At 46.8% G+C, this 15,133-nt stretch overlaps 1 protein-coding gene across 1 annotated transcript in view; it reads left to right on the top strand.

Annotated features, from left to right (window-relative positions):
- Positions 1-15,133, top strand: part of POMGNT2 (protein O-linked mannose N-acetylglucosaminyltransferase 2 (beta 1,4-)) — a 137,656-nt gene that overhangs the window by 19,073 nt on the left and 103,450 nt on the right. The window lies entirely within an intron of this gene.

Here is a 15,133-nt window from a genome sequence, read left to right as displayed (position 1 = left end):
CAGGCCAGGTGAGATTCCCAAGTCCACAGGGAGCTGTAAAGAAGATGTCTAGGAATGTTATTAAACTTAGATCGAAGGTCTACAAACACCACGCAATGCAGAACATTTTTGAGTGAAAGATATTTCTCCAGGATCAGATAAAACTGGAACACCTGGCCCCTTATACTGTTTCATTTCTGAACCCAGTCTGGTAACGAAAAAGAGTATTATTACCCTTAACACAGGATCCCAATCCAGTTAAAAAGAGACATGAAAAGAGTTTTGGTTACTACTTAGCAGACTTATTGCATCATAATTTGCAGGGTTGTTTCTTCAATGGACCTTGCGAGGAGTCACTATTTCAGCACCCAGTCAAGATTTAGGTATAGGAGTGCCTTACAAAATTGCATTACATTCAAGCTAAATATATTTTCCCATGGCATGGGCTCAGATTACTCTAAATCATCCAGGATTTAATCTGGACCTGGAGCTTTTTCATGAAGGGCCTCAGCAGAGGCCCTTCATGAAAAATAGAACCCATCCCCGGCCTGCTGGGAAGCCTCCTAACATGCAGACAACTAAGTTACCAACCACTGATCTTATGATATTTGTTTCAAGCTTGGTATTGTGACTTTACTGTCATTTTTCACCTGTTTTCAGACTATCCCTGTGTTTCTTGTCCAAGCTGCCTCAAGTAGGCTATTCCACCTACAATATTACTACTCTCCCTTTCCTCTGCCATTATTATTTTATAATCTCTCCTTCATGCTCTTACTAGCCCTTGAAACCTACTCTTTATAGCCTCCAAAAGCATGCATTGGCTGATCTGCAGTCTCTATCAAACCATGAGAGTACCATTTAGTTTCAAAGGTCTCCTGTTGGAAGCGGGTTTGACGAGATTCAAAATGATGCATTTGTGGACACCCAAGTGTTATTCCATAATTTGGTGGTATTCTGAAACAGTTAGGTTGGATGATGTCATCACAGCCGGAAAACATTTATTACAAGTGGGAGTAATATACCTGCCTCTACACATCCCCCTTTCAACCTTCATCAATTGTTTTCAGCTATCCTATTATCACATCCCTCGGTGTGTGATGATAATTATCTGAAAGCATTTGTTAAGAGGCGTAGGCCTGTGGGGTCGTGTCATTGTGCATGCATTTCTGAACTGCCATGTCACTCATGAGGTTCAGCTGGACTTGTCCTACATAATATAAACATTTATGCTCTTATGTAACATATCTTTGAGGTAGCACAACCTCTCCAGGACCGAGGCTGTTCTGCAGTAGCATGCACATCAACCAGCAATAGAGTTAGTAGATCAGATTTGCTGTCGGCTCTTGAATAGTGATTGATATACATCCCTACTGGCTTTAAATACCACATACCTGATCTTCCTCCAGAGAGAGGGGTAATAGTCTGTACATGAATCAACAGATGCATTAAAATCACCAGCAATTACTGTCAGGACCCTTTCTTAACACTTGCATTACTTCTAGAGCTTGTTAGCTAGTGTTGGGAGCAAACAGTGCATGCGAATCAACTGCGTGCTACATACTTCTATTATAGACATCAAAAACTATCAAACCCCTGCCAGTTTTTTTTCATAGTCACATTTTATTGGTTTTGAACATGTAAAACAAATCAGCAAATACACGGAAATCATTAAGACGAATACAATCCCATAGTCCATGCAACCCCCAGTCACGAACCCCAAAAGGCATACACAGACAAGATATGTAGGCAGGTTACTCGAAACCCTCAACATTACCCAACCACTTCCCCCATAATTTTTGCTGCACCCCTTTGACATGTACAGGGCTTTCTCCTGGGTCGCGCACCAATCCACCCCTCTTCGCCATCTCCCCAGATCTGGTGGATCCGGACTTATCCAAGCCGCCGCTATGTCCCGCTTGGCCTCGATCATAGCTGTGTTAAAAAATAACTTTTCATTTCTGGACCCATCCAGCCCATCTGTGATTCCCAGCAGTGAGTCACCTGGGTCATGGAGAACCTCCCGAACCCAATACCTCTGCAAGTTCCGCCTCAAGAGACCCCCAGAATTGCTCCAACCGGGGGCACGACCAAACCATATGAAAAAAAGTCATCCGGGTTGTAAGCACATCTCGCACAAGATGCATCCGGACACAAGCATGCTCAGAAAAGGCGCAGGGGAGTGAGATACACAGCATGCAAGTAGTAGAGCTGAATCAGCTTGAGTTTGGCAGAGACAGTGACTGTCCTGGGGGCCATGAGAGCGCCAATCCACTTCATCGAGGGGGCCCACCCATTGTTACCTCAACTTATCTAAGGAGGCGGGTGTGTTGTTAATTAAAGTGCGGTAAATACGGGAGATACCCCCCGTTACCCAAGTCCCCCATCATTGTCTGGGCCACAGTCTGGCTATATTCGGGGAGCCTTGTGTCATCCGGGATGTGTGCATGGAGGGCGTGTCTCTTTTTTTTTTTTTGTAAATTTGTTTTTATTGCAGAATTAGAAACCAGTTCACAAAATAGATCAACCAGTACATTTATGGCGTCACAATGCATAGACAAAGTAACCATAAATTCGTACACAGCCAATTAGCCCACAACCCGGAGGCCGGGCGGCACATCGATTCATATGCCCAGCAAAAGCGCCACAGTGGTTACACCAGAGGGGTGTCTGGTTAATGACATCATTTAGTATCTGCATTTTACCCCCCTAAACTCCCACCCCTCCCATTACACCAGCCAGCATGCTCCGGCGTCCTATGTAAGCGATATCGGATTTGTAACCCCTGGTCCTGCTCCTATCTACTAGTGGACGCCTATGGTGTCGGTCCGGGGTCGCCCACGGCAACCTATATGACCCCTCTCGGGGACCCCTTGATATGTACCTAGCCCTAGGCTCAGCCTCAGATTCTCCCAGAACATAGCCTCGGTGCCTAACAACCCTCCCCAAACAATCCCTACCTCCCTCCTCCCCCCTCAACCGCTGCTGATGTGGGCATAGTCCTGCTATAATAATAATGGAGCACGCTACAAATCGGGTGGTGCCTTTGTTCTTTCAAGCCTCATGGAGCCCTAAGTGTTCAATTTGTTTATTCTTCGTCTTCCACCATGTAGTCACGCAACGCTTGAACTATCATCTCCCACGCTCTCGCCATCTCCAAGCTTTTATCATTGTCAGTCCTAGCAGCTTGTCTCATTCGGAGCACACTCTCACATCCAGACCATTTCAGCAGCTCATTCATCCATCTCCTTACCGACGGACCCTCCTTGGACTTCAAGTGCCAGGTAATTTCTCTTTGGGCCAGCATGAGCCCTAGATCAATGAATTTACTCGTTATTTTTGTGTTTTGTGTGAGGAAACCAAAGCAATAAGCACGCCGCCATGTCAAAGTCCACTTCCCTGTCAGTAACCACGTTCAGGAGTTCCCCCACTTCTGGCCAATACGTCCCCAATTTCGGACAGCCCCACAGCAGGTGGTCAAAGGTCAACCTCAGGCGCCAGGCATCTCGGGCACATTGCGTCATGTACCTGAAAGTACCATTTAATCATTTCCGGGGTCAGGTATGCCCTGTGCAGGACATAAAACTGTACCTGTTGGAAACGTGCATTCCTTGCCCCCTTCCATGTTCGTTTCAGAATATGGCCACACACCGTGTCTGGGATGGGCTTACCTATACTGTCTTCCCATTTCGCCTTCAGCGCTAGAAGCGGTTCCAGTCCCTCATTTAACATCCTATTATGAAGGCATGTCACCGCTTTAAACGTACCCGCGGCCATCACCACATACTGGCAGGCCATGGTCGTTTCTGGCTCTATTAGCCCTCCCTTCCAGTGCTTTTGTATCGCCGCTACTACCGCCGCATGCAGAAGAAAGTTCCCGTCCGGTAGGCCAAACTGTTCCTGCAACGTCTGAAAGGGGACTAACATTCCATCTATGTATAAGTCCCCCACCATCTGTAAGCCTAATTCCTCCCATTCTGACAACGGGGACCAGTCACCCCCATGCGACAGAGCGGGCAGCATTCCCAATGGTATCTCTGGGGCATACGGCCTGGCTCTCTTTGCTCTCTTCAGGCTTCTTTGCCAACACAGCCTGATCGTCTTTTCCTCCATTGTAAGGTCCCTCATTTCTAGTTTCTGTTGCATAACTATGTAGGCCAGGACGTGGCGTTGAATACCAGTCCCTCGTTCGTGATCCGGCCCTCTGAACTCCCTGGTAACGTGTTATGTGAGTATTTGAAGCTGTGCTGCTAAATAGTATAGTTCAAAGTCTGGGACTGCCACCCCCCCCCTCGAGCTTGGGTCTGACCAAAGTATTCAATGCTACCCTGCGTCGCCCGTGACCCCAAATGAAGTCCGTCACCAACATCCTCAGTTCTTTAAAGACCCGCTGGGGAATCCAGATTGGCAGGGTGTGAAAGTAATACAGCAGCCTCGGAAGCGCCACCATTTTCAGTAGCGCCACTCGGCCCAACACTGATAAAGGTAGGGAGGCCCAGAAGGCTATGCAGCCTCTCAATGCGCGCACACAACGCCCTATGCTACCCTCCAACAGACTTGCGGCCTCATGGTAGATGCGGACACCCAGATAAGTGAAGCAAGATGGCTCCCAGACCACACCCAGCTCGCGAGGGGGACACGGCGTGTCCGCCCGCAGCGGAAAAATACAAGTCTTAGTCCAGTTCACCTTAAGGCCCGACAAGCGGCCAAACCTGGATAACATGTCCACTGCTCCCTTCAGGGCCTGTTCTGCATCCGCTAGGTATAACAACAGATTGTCTGCATATAAAGATATGTAATGCGACTTCTCACTCTGCTCGATCCCCTGGTACATGGCCCCGGACCTTGCTTGCGCCGCCAATGGTTCCATTGCCAGTGCGAACAGCAGTGGGTACAACGAGCACCCCTGCCTCGTCCCTCTACGGACTGGATAATCTGAGGATATAATCGATCCTAGGCGTACCCTCGCTGTGGCCGATGAATACAGCACTCTTGTCCATCTTCCAAACTTCACCAACACCTCATCTAGGTAAGCCCACTCAAGGCTATCAAAAGCTTTCTCAATATCAACTGATAAGACTGCAGGTTCTCCATCTGTGTCCTCAGCACTGTCCAATATCCGGATCAGTCGGCGTATGTTCAGTGATGTGTTCCTAGTAGGAATAAACCTCGCTGGGTCCCCGTGCACTAATCCGGTCATGTGTGGTAGCAGTCTGGTGGCCAGGATACGGCTCAAAATCTTATAGTCCACAGTTAGCATGGACAGTGGCCGATAAGACGTCACATTGGACGCCTCTCTGCCGGGTTTCAGCAGTGGCACCACTAGTGCCTCCCTCATTGACTTGGGCAAGCACCCCAACCTTCTAGCTTCAGTGTACACCACCAATAGTCTGGGCGCCAAAATATCAATATATTTCAGATAGAATTCTATCGGCCGGCCATCTACCCCAGGTGTTTTGTTCCTCGCCATCTGTTTAATGGCCACTCTAATCTCCGATAGCGTTATAGGCCCTCCCAGTTCCTTCGCTTCCTCGTCATCCAGCACTGGCAGTGGGACAGAGTCCAGGTATTCCCTGATTTCAGAGATCTCCACCTCTAGTTGGCATTCATACAACTTCGCATAATAAGACTGGAAGCGCGCCAGCACCGCCATCTGCGAGTAGACCATTTCCCCTGACTCCATTCTTATGCTCATGATTGGGCAACCCCTAATGTCTGGGTTAGCAATCCTAGCAAGGAGCGTACCCACTTTATCCCTCTCGGCATGTGCTTTAATGGTGTATTGCTTATAATCATAGCACCGCAGCCGTTCCGTTTCGGTCGCCACTACTTCCTTAGCCTCAAGTAACCGCTCCTGTAATTCCGGTCGCTCAGGCCTACGCTGTTACAATTCCCTTAACGCATCCTCCGCTTTCGCTAGCGCATTCAAAACTGATGTCCTTGCATTCGAGAACCTGCCCATGCATACGCCTCTCACCACCACTTTCATCGCATCCCATTCTACTGATCTCGCAGTAGCAGAACGCTCGTTCTCCTCCAAGTAGTGTTCTATGCCATGTTGGACCGTATCACTAAACACCAGATCTTCCAATGTGTCAGGCCGCAGCCTCCATGTTGGAACCGCTGTCCTCGCACGCTGCCACTGCACCAATACCAGCAAGGGATTGTGATCTGAGATGGTCCTAGTCAGGTATTCCGTGTGAGTGACCATGGCAGCCAGGGGGCCACTACACAGGACCGAGTCTATTCTGACGTGTAATGCATGTAGGGCCGAAAAAAAGGAATAGTCCCTACTGTCAGGATGCTGCTCCCTCCATACATCTATCAATCCCCACCTCTCTTGCCAGTCCTTCCTATGTGTGGCTAACCTACGTACTGGGGAATTGGCCAACAGCGGGTGTGACCTATCAAGCGTCACATTAGTAATTGAATTGAAGTCACCTCCTAGGATGATGGGGCCCGCCAGGAAATAGGCCAGTGAACTCGTCAGATCATCAAAAAAATGGGCCTGATCGACATTGGGGGTGTACACACTGCATAATACCACATCCCTGCCATATAGCCTCCCCTCCACCACCACATATCTACCCTCAGGATCCACCAGCTGGTTCGTAACCTGGAACGGTATCCCCGCCCTTATCCATATTAGCACCCCTCTAGCAAACGCCGAATACGTGGTGCCAAACACCTGACCCCGCCATCTCTTCTGCAGTGCAGTGCATTCTTGCTTAGTTAGATGAGTTTCTTGTAACATTGCAATCTGGACGCCTCGCCTCACCAGATAAGCATGTACCTTATGGCGTCTGACCATTGTTCGAAGTCCCCGGACATTCCATGTTAGGCATTTCAAATTAGGTAACGTCCCCATGGTAATTATTACCGTACCATTTCAATGGCAACCAGTCATTGCCCACATCATTGCAGTTGCTTCCCCCCATCAAAACTGTTGAAAAAACTCCCCAAACCCCACTCCCCAGGACAGGGCCTAATAACCCAGTTTCAGCCCTGTTCCAAACCTGTAACACAGCACACATTAGACTAATCTGTGGTCGCCACCACAGAAGGCCTTAAGGGCCGCAAGGGGGTGAGTTAGCGCCGACCCAGGGCAGGCAGAGCTCCCGTCCCGTGCCCTCAGTCCCACACTGCACTTACAGCACCATACCTGCCAGCCCGTCAACCACTAGGAGAGCCTGCCCCAGTAGAAGCAACGGAATTGTTCAGCCCTTTCAATAGTCACTCATTAAAGAGTCCATCTGATGTCTGTGGGGTGACCGCTGGACCCTTTGAACTCTCAGCCTCCGATATTTCTTCTCCAGATTTGCCTTCATCATCACCAGAATCCGATTCAATTACTGCCTTCTCTTGTTGCGACCTCGTGATATTTGCTGTTGCAGCTAGCGCCACTTTCTTGTCCGCGGCCATCTGACCATCCCGCACCGCTCTCTTGAGTTTGTTTCGTGTACGGATACGTTGCGATTTCCGGATCTGGAGCGGTTTATGTCTCTCCCGTTGATTTTTGCCGTTGCGGTCCGTACCGGCTCGATACAACTCAAGCCACGACCATGCTTCATCCGGGGTCTGAAAAAATTGGGTGTTCCCATCCAGGATCACTCGTAATTTGGCCGGGAAAAGCAAGGAGTATTGAATGCCTTCCTCCCTCAGCTCTTTTTTCACAGTCAGGAAGGACGCTCTGTTCTTTTGGACCTCCTGTGTGTAATCCGGGAAGACCGTAACCCGGCTATTATCCACCTGAAAGGGGCCCACTGAGCGCGCCCTCTGTATCAACAGGTCCCGATCCTTATAATGCAGGAGTTTCACCACCATCGGCCTGGGTGGCCGGCCTTGCATAGGTGGGCGAGCTGGTACCCTGTGTGCCCGTTCCAGGGAGAAGAAAGGAGAGAGGCCCTCCGGCGCCACTACCGTTTTGAACCAGTTCTCCATATAGGCCACCGCGTCATCCCCTTCAATTTTCTCCGGAAGGCCTACTACCCTCACGTTGTTCCTCAGATTACGACTTTCAGCATCCTCTGCTCGTCTCTCTAGTGTGTTCAGGCGGCTGAGGATATCAGTCAGCTTGTGTTCCGCGGTCACTACCGCCGGCTTCAGCTCTTGAAGTAATTGTTCATGTTCTTTTACTCTGTCCGAGAGCTTAGCATGGTCCGCCCTCAAGAGACCCAGCCCTGTGGCGACCTGTGCAATGTCCTGATGCAAAGCCTCCTTAGTCGCTGTTATTGCATCCAAGATGTTGTCCAGTCGCTGGTTCAGCCTCTGTTCTTGCTCCGTCACCTCCGGGAGAGCCTGAGCCCCGCCATCTCGGGCCAGCGCGGTCGGGTCTTTCTGACCTTGTTCCATGGTGGATGCCCCGCCAGCAGCCGCCATCTTAGCTGCCTCGTGCGTCGTCATACGGTCGCATCAGGTACTCCACCAGGCCTCGTACCCTCCGTCCCGGGAGCCTCGCCCACTGTTTTCGTTCCTCGTCCAAATGTCTTATCTGGGCTGCTCAGCCGTAAGCTCCCACGACGGTGCCGATAGCCACCTGAAGCCGGGGCCGCCACTCATACGATCGCAGAGATTGGGGGGAGGAGGGGGTAGCGGATGCCGTGCCCGCCGTACACCAGGCCGACGTGGGCCCCCGCACCACCAGGTCCTCTCCGCAGGCCTGTTCAAGTGGGCCCTAGCTCCTCATGCCCCGTTGGCAGATGCTTGCAATTTGTTTCAGTTCTGATCCGCCTTGCTCCGCGGGCAGACTCTGCTGTTCCCCTACGCCGCCATTTTCTTCACTCTCGGCACGGCACCTCCGGCCTCCGGAATCGGGTCTTAGCTCTTTGTTTGGTCTCCTGGAAGCCCCCAGCTGCTCTCCGATGTTCCCTCAATACTTCCCACGGAGAAACCGCTTTTCAGGGAGCGCCAATGGTGTGGTTTTCAGGAGAAATAGCGGGACCAGGCGCGGAGCTGCAAGCTCACGCCGCCATCCCGATCGGCGTCCAAGCCACGCCCCCTGGAGGGCGTGTCTCATCTGCAAATATTTATCACATTGGGATGGGTGTAGGGAGTAGCGAGTTTGGAGCTCCTGAAAGGTGAGTACATGGCCTTTAGCCCATACATCCCCAAGTTGTGAGATCCCAATACGTTCCCAAGTTTTAAAACCCTGTAGTCCGCTAACCTCCGCACCTGCTGGTTTTAAAAGTGAATTGTAGTTGCTGTTGATTGAATTGACCAATGTAGACCAAGGCCGTAAACCCACTTGAGGTATGCCCCCTGAGCCCTTTGTTGCCAGAATGCTAAAAGTTGTGTATCCTATCATGTATTCTGCATTTACCACCTACGTTTATTGAAACATGCAAGGGTTGCTTAGAAATTTGCACCGCTCTGGTACATCCATTTTATGTAATATTGGTGCAATATTTCAGCTTAAAAATGTAAAATGATCTGAAACTAGTGAGGGTTCCCACCTCCCCTGACCTCCTGTATCCCCATCTTTGTCAAACCCCCTGCTATATGTGTTGAATTGGTGAAAAGGTGGCCCTGAGTTTGGTATAGGAGGAAGGGTATTGTGCCTTATGATGGAACACATATCATTAGGGCTTAGAGTACAAGGGCTAAACCTAACTTAATCAGGCTTAACCCATCTTTATTCCAAGATCTATGCTAGGGAGACGGAGCTGTTTTCAGCAACATAGATTGTGCTAGCCAACCCCTTTCATGAGGTTATCTGGGCCTTCGACACGAAGTTGCTCTTGTTTCTTTTTGCTTTGGCTAGTCCCTGAAGCCAATTTTCATTGCCTACCAGGAAATGATAAATCCTGAAGCAATAAAAACAGCCTATGCAGTATGACACAACACTGAGGGTTTGTTGCTGTTTCTCAGATGATATTTAAAATGTGTGACTCATTTCTAAATTACTCATAAGCATCATCCTATTCACCCTTCTACCCTGGTCAATTTCATTAATACTTCACGCCTTTGAACCTTTACTTAGTGAGAAGATAACCAAGTTTGTTATTTATGACAAAGCGGCATATGTATAAATTTTCCACATAGCGATGACCTATTTGCACATTTTTGCAAATCTCAAATTAGTAATCGCTATTTTGGAATGTATGAAATAAGTTGCGGTTGAATTAGCGAATCGGTAATCATTCGGTTTTCCATTTCGGGAATTGTAAATAGTGATTCCCTAAATAGCGAATTGGCCCGCAAATAGTGAATTATACTTCTGCTTCTGTCTTATTGACATCACATTTAGGAAGTAGTTTACCAATGAACAGTGGAGAGGATTGCTGCTGGATGTGTGTGTAATAATCCATTCTCAAGCTCCCTGTTTGCTCCCCCGCCCCAAATTCTTGAAAATGTCAAGAAAGGATACAGACAAGGAGGCTGGGGCGAGAGAAAAAGAACTGGAGATAATTACTGAGCAATATGTCCCCCACCATGATGAATAATTTGACAAATCATCACATGCAGCGCTAGATTCTCAAAAAATTCAATATGGAAGAAATCCACTGAGGAAATCTGTAAAAGATGTTATTACATCAGATCCAGGACAAAGAAGAAGGTAACAAGCTGTCTTATGAGGCCTGAGCAACTGGAGGAAGACACGCACAGTCCCACCCGCCGCTGCTTTTGAGGAACTTGCGGAAACAACTTTGGAACCAGTCAGTATTAGGCTTCGCACAGTTCACACATCAGAGATTCCCAGTACCTCTCAAGGTAAATTTACTTCAAGACTCTAATAAGTATGCCAAATACTTAATAGGCTTTTCATAACCACATTAAATATAGCATAGGATTTTGTAAATGTGTGTATATCTAACTACAATTGCGTATAAAATATGGGCCACACATAAATTGCTGTGAAACTAAATAACCCTTGCACATTCACAGTGCATCATGGGAGATGTAGTACATTCACCGTAGGCTGATTGATATATTATTATCCCAAACTTTATTTTTTCGCAACACAACAAAATTAAACAAACGTTACTTAGCCGTAGTCAAGAAAATAATAATGGTTAGACCCAGCGGGCCCTCCTGCAGATCTACAAGGCCAAAAGTATCACTAAGGGGGCCTAAAGTAGCTTGATTTGGGGATATATATTGAGCACGAGGAACTCCAAATTGTTGTAAACATCTTTTTAAAACGACTATTATGCTTGCCGTAGTGCCGTAGAGCATCCCCTGCAATGTAGTCCACAAAGAACTGGGGATGTTTTTTCTTTCTGATCTCTTGTCCTACCGCCTCCTATCACTGTGGATGAACTTGTGGCTTAGGAAGGGAATTACCCTAAGCAAGGATATTTTAATTGACTGCCTCGTTCTGGATTACTATCACCGTATTCCCTGGCTCAAGTACGTCAGGGATTGCCTCACGGAGTTGGGAAGTGTCGACCTGTTCACCAACCCAGAGTATATGTGTAGAAGAGATCAGTGTTGGGTGAAGAAGAACTTCTTTAAAAATGGCAGTTGATTAGGGAACAAGGGGAGCTGAGGAAGCCTAGTGTGTGTAGGTACTTTTTATTGAAAACGATGCCATCGACAGAGCCTTATCTTGTAAGGCTTAAAAGCACCCACGATCGATTTTTACTGACTAGGTTCCGTTTGGATCTTTTTCATTATCTTCTGGCCCATCCGGGTGGGGCTTTTAGGGGTCAGAGTCTCCCTCCCTGTGGTTGCAACGGGAAGTCTCCACAGGAAATTATGCATTTTTTAATGTTTTGTAGTTTTTATGAGGTATCCAAGAAAGTCTCACCTCATTCTCATTTTAAAGAAGGCAAATTGTAGGCAGGTTAGACCTGCTTTTATTTTTTTACAAATGCTTTCCAGTAACTCTGTGCTATATGTCCTTAGCTTCGTGAGGTCTGCAGTTAGGCTTAGATCTAGTTTTGATTAACCTATAGAAGTGTGGCTACCAAGGATTGATGTGACTGCCATATACTATTGCATTCGTTTGTGTCATAGTCCGTTTTACTGTCCTTGTAATTTAGGCGGCTGGCGTCTATGAACTGTACCGTTAAAGGCCTTTAGAACTTAATCCTTTCCCATCCTGACTTTTTTAATACAGTCTATTACATCGTTCTTGTAAATTATGGGATATGGTAAATGATCTATGCCACTTCAAGTCCCTTATATTTTGTACATAGTGTGGTTTTAACGTAACTTATTTCTGTTTTCTCTTTTGTCGTAAACACTGTACATAGTTTTAAATGAATTTCGGCGATCTCAAGAGAAATGTATGCAGGTGGGATTGCATAGTGGACTACTAGTCGAGGTTGTCACTTTTTTCCCCTCCCTTCTGATCCCCGCTAAACGTAAAATTATAACTAGGATGTTTTAGACAGGGGTTTGATAATAAGACATGTGACCATTTTATAATTTTTTTTATAATGTACTGGAAATTATACCGTTATCTATTTATTTTACTGTAATATTTTTCTTTCCTTTGTACTTTTATGGTCAATTTTAATAGATCAAATAGTTTATTACGATGATGAATAATGATTCAATTTTCAAACAGATATCCATGCTCATGGGAGTGATGTTTCTGAAGGTGAGGGGCTAGAAGATTCCCAATTGCAACTTGATGAGACACTGGACGATGAGAGCCATGAGACAAACCCCCAGTTTCAAACATTGAGTCCCACAGTGCAAGTACACCCACAGGCAGCAAATGTAATGGGTGCAGGAAGCACACAAAATGTGAGCCAGGAACCTTTAGTCAGGCCAAAAGAACCGTGGGGAAGACAGACGTCGCACTTGCGGTGTGGCCAATACTCCAGCCCTTGCAAACAGGGAAAGTAGCAACACCCTGCAAAATGTGCTGGTATTTGGTGGCTTGGAGGCATCAATGCTCAAAGTTCAGTACCCACAACAGAGGGAAATAAAGCTGGTTAATAAAAAACGTACAAATATTTTAATAAGTATTAACACAGGATTCGAAAACATCACAGCAATCCCATCTGATCATCTACAGGACATGAATGCAAAGATTGACAATCTTGCTGAAGCTATAAAGACCCTGTGCATAGCTCTAGATCCCAACCATGTACAACATGAGACATAGGGAACTTTAAGAGTCTGCCCACATTGATGGATTGACATGATCCATAAACAGAGTTGTAATTGTGACATATGCATCAAGGCGTACTGTCAATCTCCAAGTAGAAATGGGGCACTACAGCAGTGATGTGGCTCGTGGGCTAATACAGATCACGAATTCTGTAGAGACATTACAAACCACTCGGATAGCACGTGTCAGTCAGCTTGTACGTCCTGAGAGTGAGGACTGCTCTAGTGTTAGTAGCATTTCTGTCAGTGACACCATGAGTGTGCGTGAAGACCTTCAAATGGATCCCCCTCGAACACAGAAAGACCGTCACTCACGCCCTGGTCACCAGCAGGCTCGACTACTGCAACACACTCTATGCAGGAATAAACAAAAACCTCACCGCAAGCTACAGAACATCCAAAACGCGGCCGCAAGACTGGTCCTTAACCTGCCAAGACACTGCCACATCTCCCAGCACCTGTGCACACTCCACTGGCTCCCCATCAAAGCTAGTCACCTTCAAAATGCTAACCCACGCTCACAAGGCCCTCCACGACACCGGACCAGCATACCTGAACAGCCGACTCAAATTCCACGCACCCCAAAGGACTCTGCGATCCGCCCAGCTCTCCTACGCAGTGGTCCCCAGCACCAGAAAGACCAGATTGGGAGGCCGCTCCTTCCCCCTTCTGCGCGGCCACCTCAGACAGATAACATCGCTCCCCATCTTCGCAAGAAACCTCAAAACCTGGCTATTCGTCAGACCACACCCTCTCCCCCAGTGCCTTGAGACCCTTACGGGTGAGTAGTCGAGCTTTACAAAGACCTGATTTGATTTGATTTGATTTGAAAACAGGCATTGCAGTGCTGGAGGTGTAAATATGGGTACCAGCACTTCTGTTTGTGACAAACGCAAATCATAGCCTGATATTCACATGTATGTTTTGATTCCCTGTGTGTCTGTACACATATGGCAGACTAGATTAAAAAAATAATCGGTATGTGAAGTAACGCCATTTACTACACTTACATTCCTAGAAAAACATAAGAATAAAGTTTGGTTTATGTTTATCTACAAACATACCTTTGCTTTTGATTTAATACTAGTTTGTCAGTAGTTCACTTACCCTGAAAAATAATGATCAGTTATGGTAGCACAGTGCCTTCAACCCTCTGCTGCTCCCAATGCATTATGTTGAATATATGGCGGTCTGAAGATCCTCTCCTGTCATCTCCACATTCTCTGTAAACCAGCTAAAATCATCATTCTCCTTGTCATGACATACAGAGCAGCCATTTTTAGAAATATCTGATGCATCATGGAGCACTCTTTATATAGTTTGCACATGCTTACCCCCGGGTCAAGGTGGGGGTAAATTGCATGTGTAATTTGTTGTTTTTGCAACTGAAATGAGTATATGAATAGCAATTCGCAAATACTGATTTCTTATTTGCAATTCTCTCTTTGGAGTCTGTAAACTACCAACTCTGTAAACATTTGCTATGCTAAATTTAGGGCTGCAAATACGTTTTATTCATACCGAGTTCATAGTTTTATGACTGAATAGCGATTTTTAAAAGGTTTTGTACATACCTATGGCCCAAAGAGTCTTATTTAGATTTTGGTGGGTGGGATACTCTGGCCCAAAGTGGTGGATGTCCCGTCTCCGTATTGCAAATGTATTTTGACAGAGTGTAATAGCAGACAGACTCTTTGTCTTAAAGTTCATGTATAAAATTATATATTTCATTGAGAAAGAATACAGAGGTATTCGAAACGCGTCTGACAAATTTGGAATGAAATAAAGACCTGCTAATACCACGGAAAACTGGAGTCTGTATCCGTTTCTTTGGCTGTGTTCCGGCTGGGCGCTGCAAAGTGATTCGGAGGTGTTGGATATATATATATAACTACATAACAGGGAGGAACGTCAAATAAGAGCCATAGTCAACAGACATTGGCCAGTGGTGTTAACTGACAACATTCTTCAGAGTAGAATTGCAGCAAAACCTGTGATTACATTTAGAAGAAGTAGCACCATGGGCACTATATTAGATTGAGTATCACCAGAAGTCAAAAAGGTTACTATTTGGTTGGCACCCAAGAAAGAT

This window comes from Lissotriton vulgaris, chromosome 10, assembly GCF_964263255.1.
Source record: "Lissotriton vulgaris chromosome 10, aLisVul1.2, whole genome shotgun sequence".
Taxonomy (NCBI): Eukaryota; Metazoa; Chordata; class Amphibia; order Caudata; family Salamandridae; genus Lissotriton; species Lissotriton vulgaris.
This window is presented reverse-complemented; position numbering and strand designations above follow the sequence as displayed.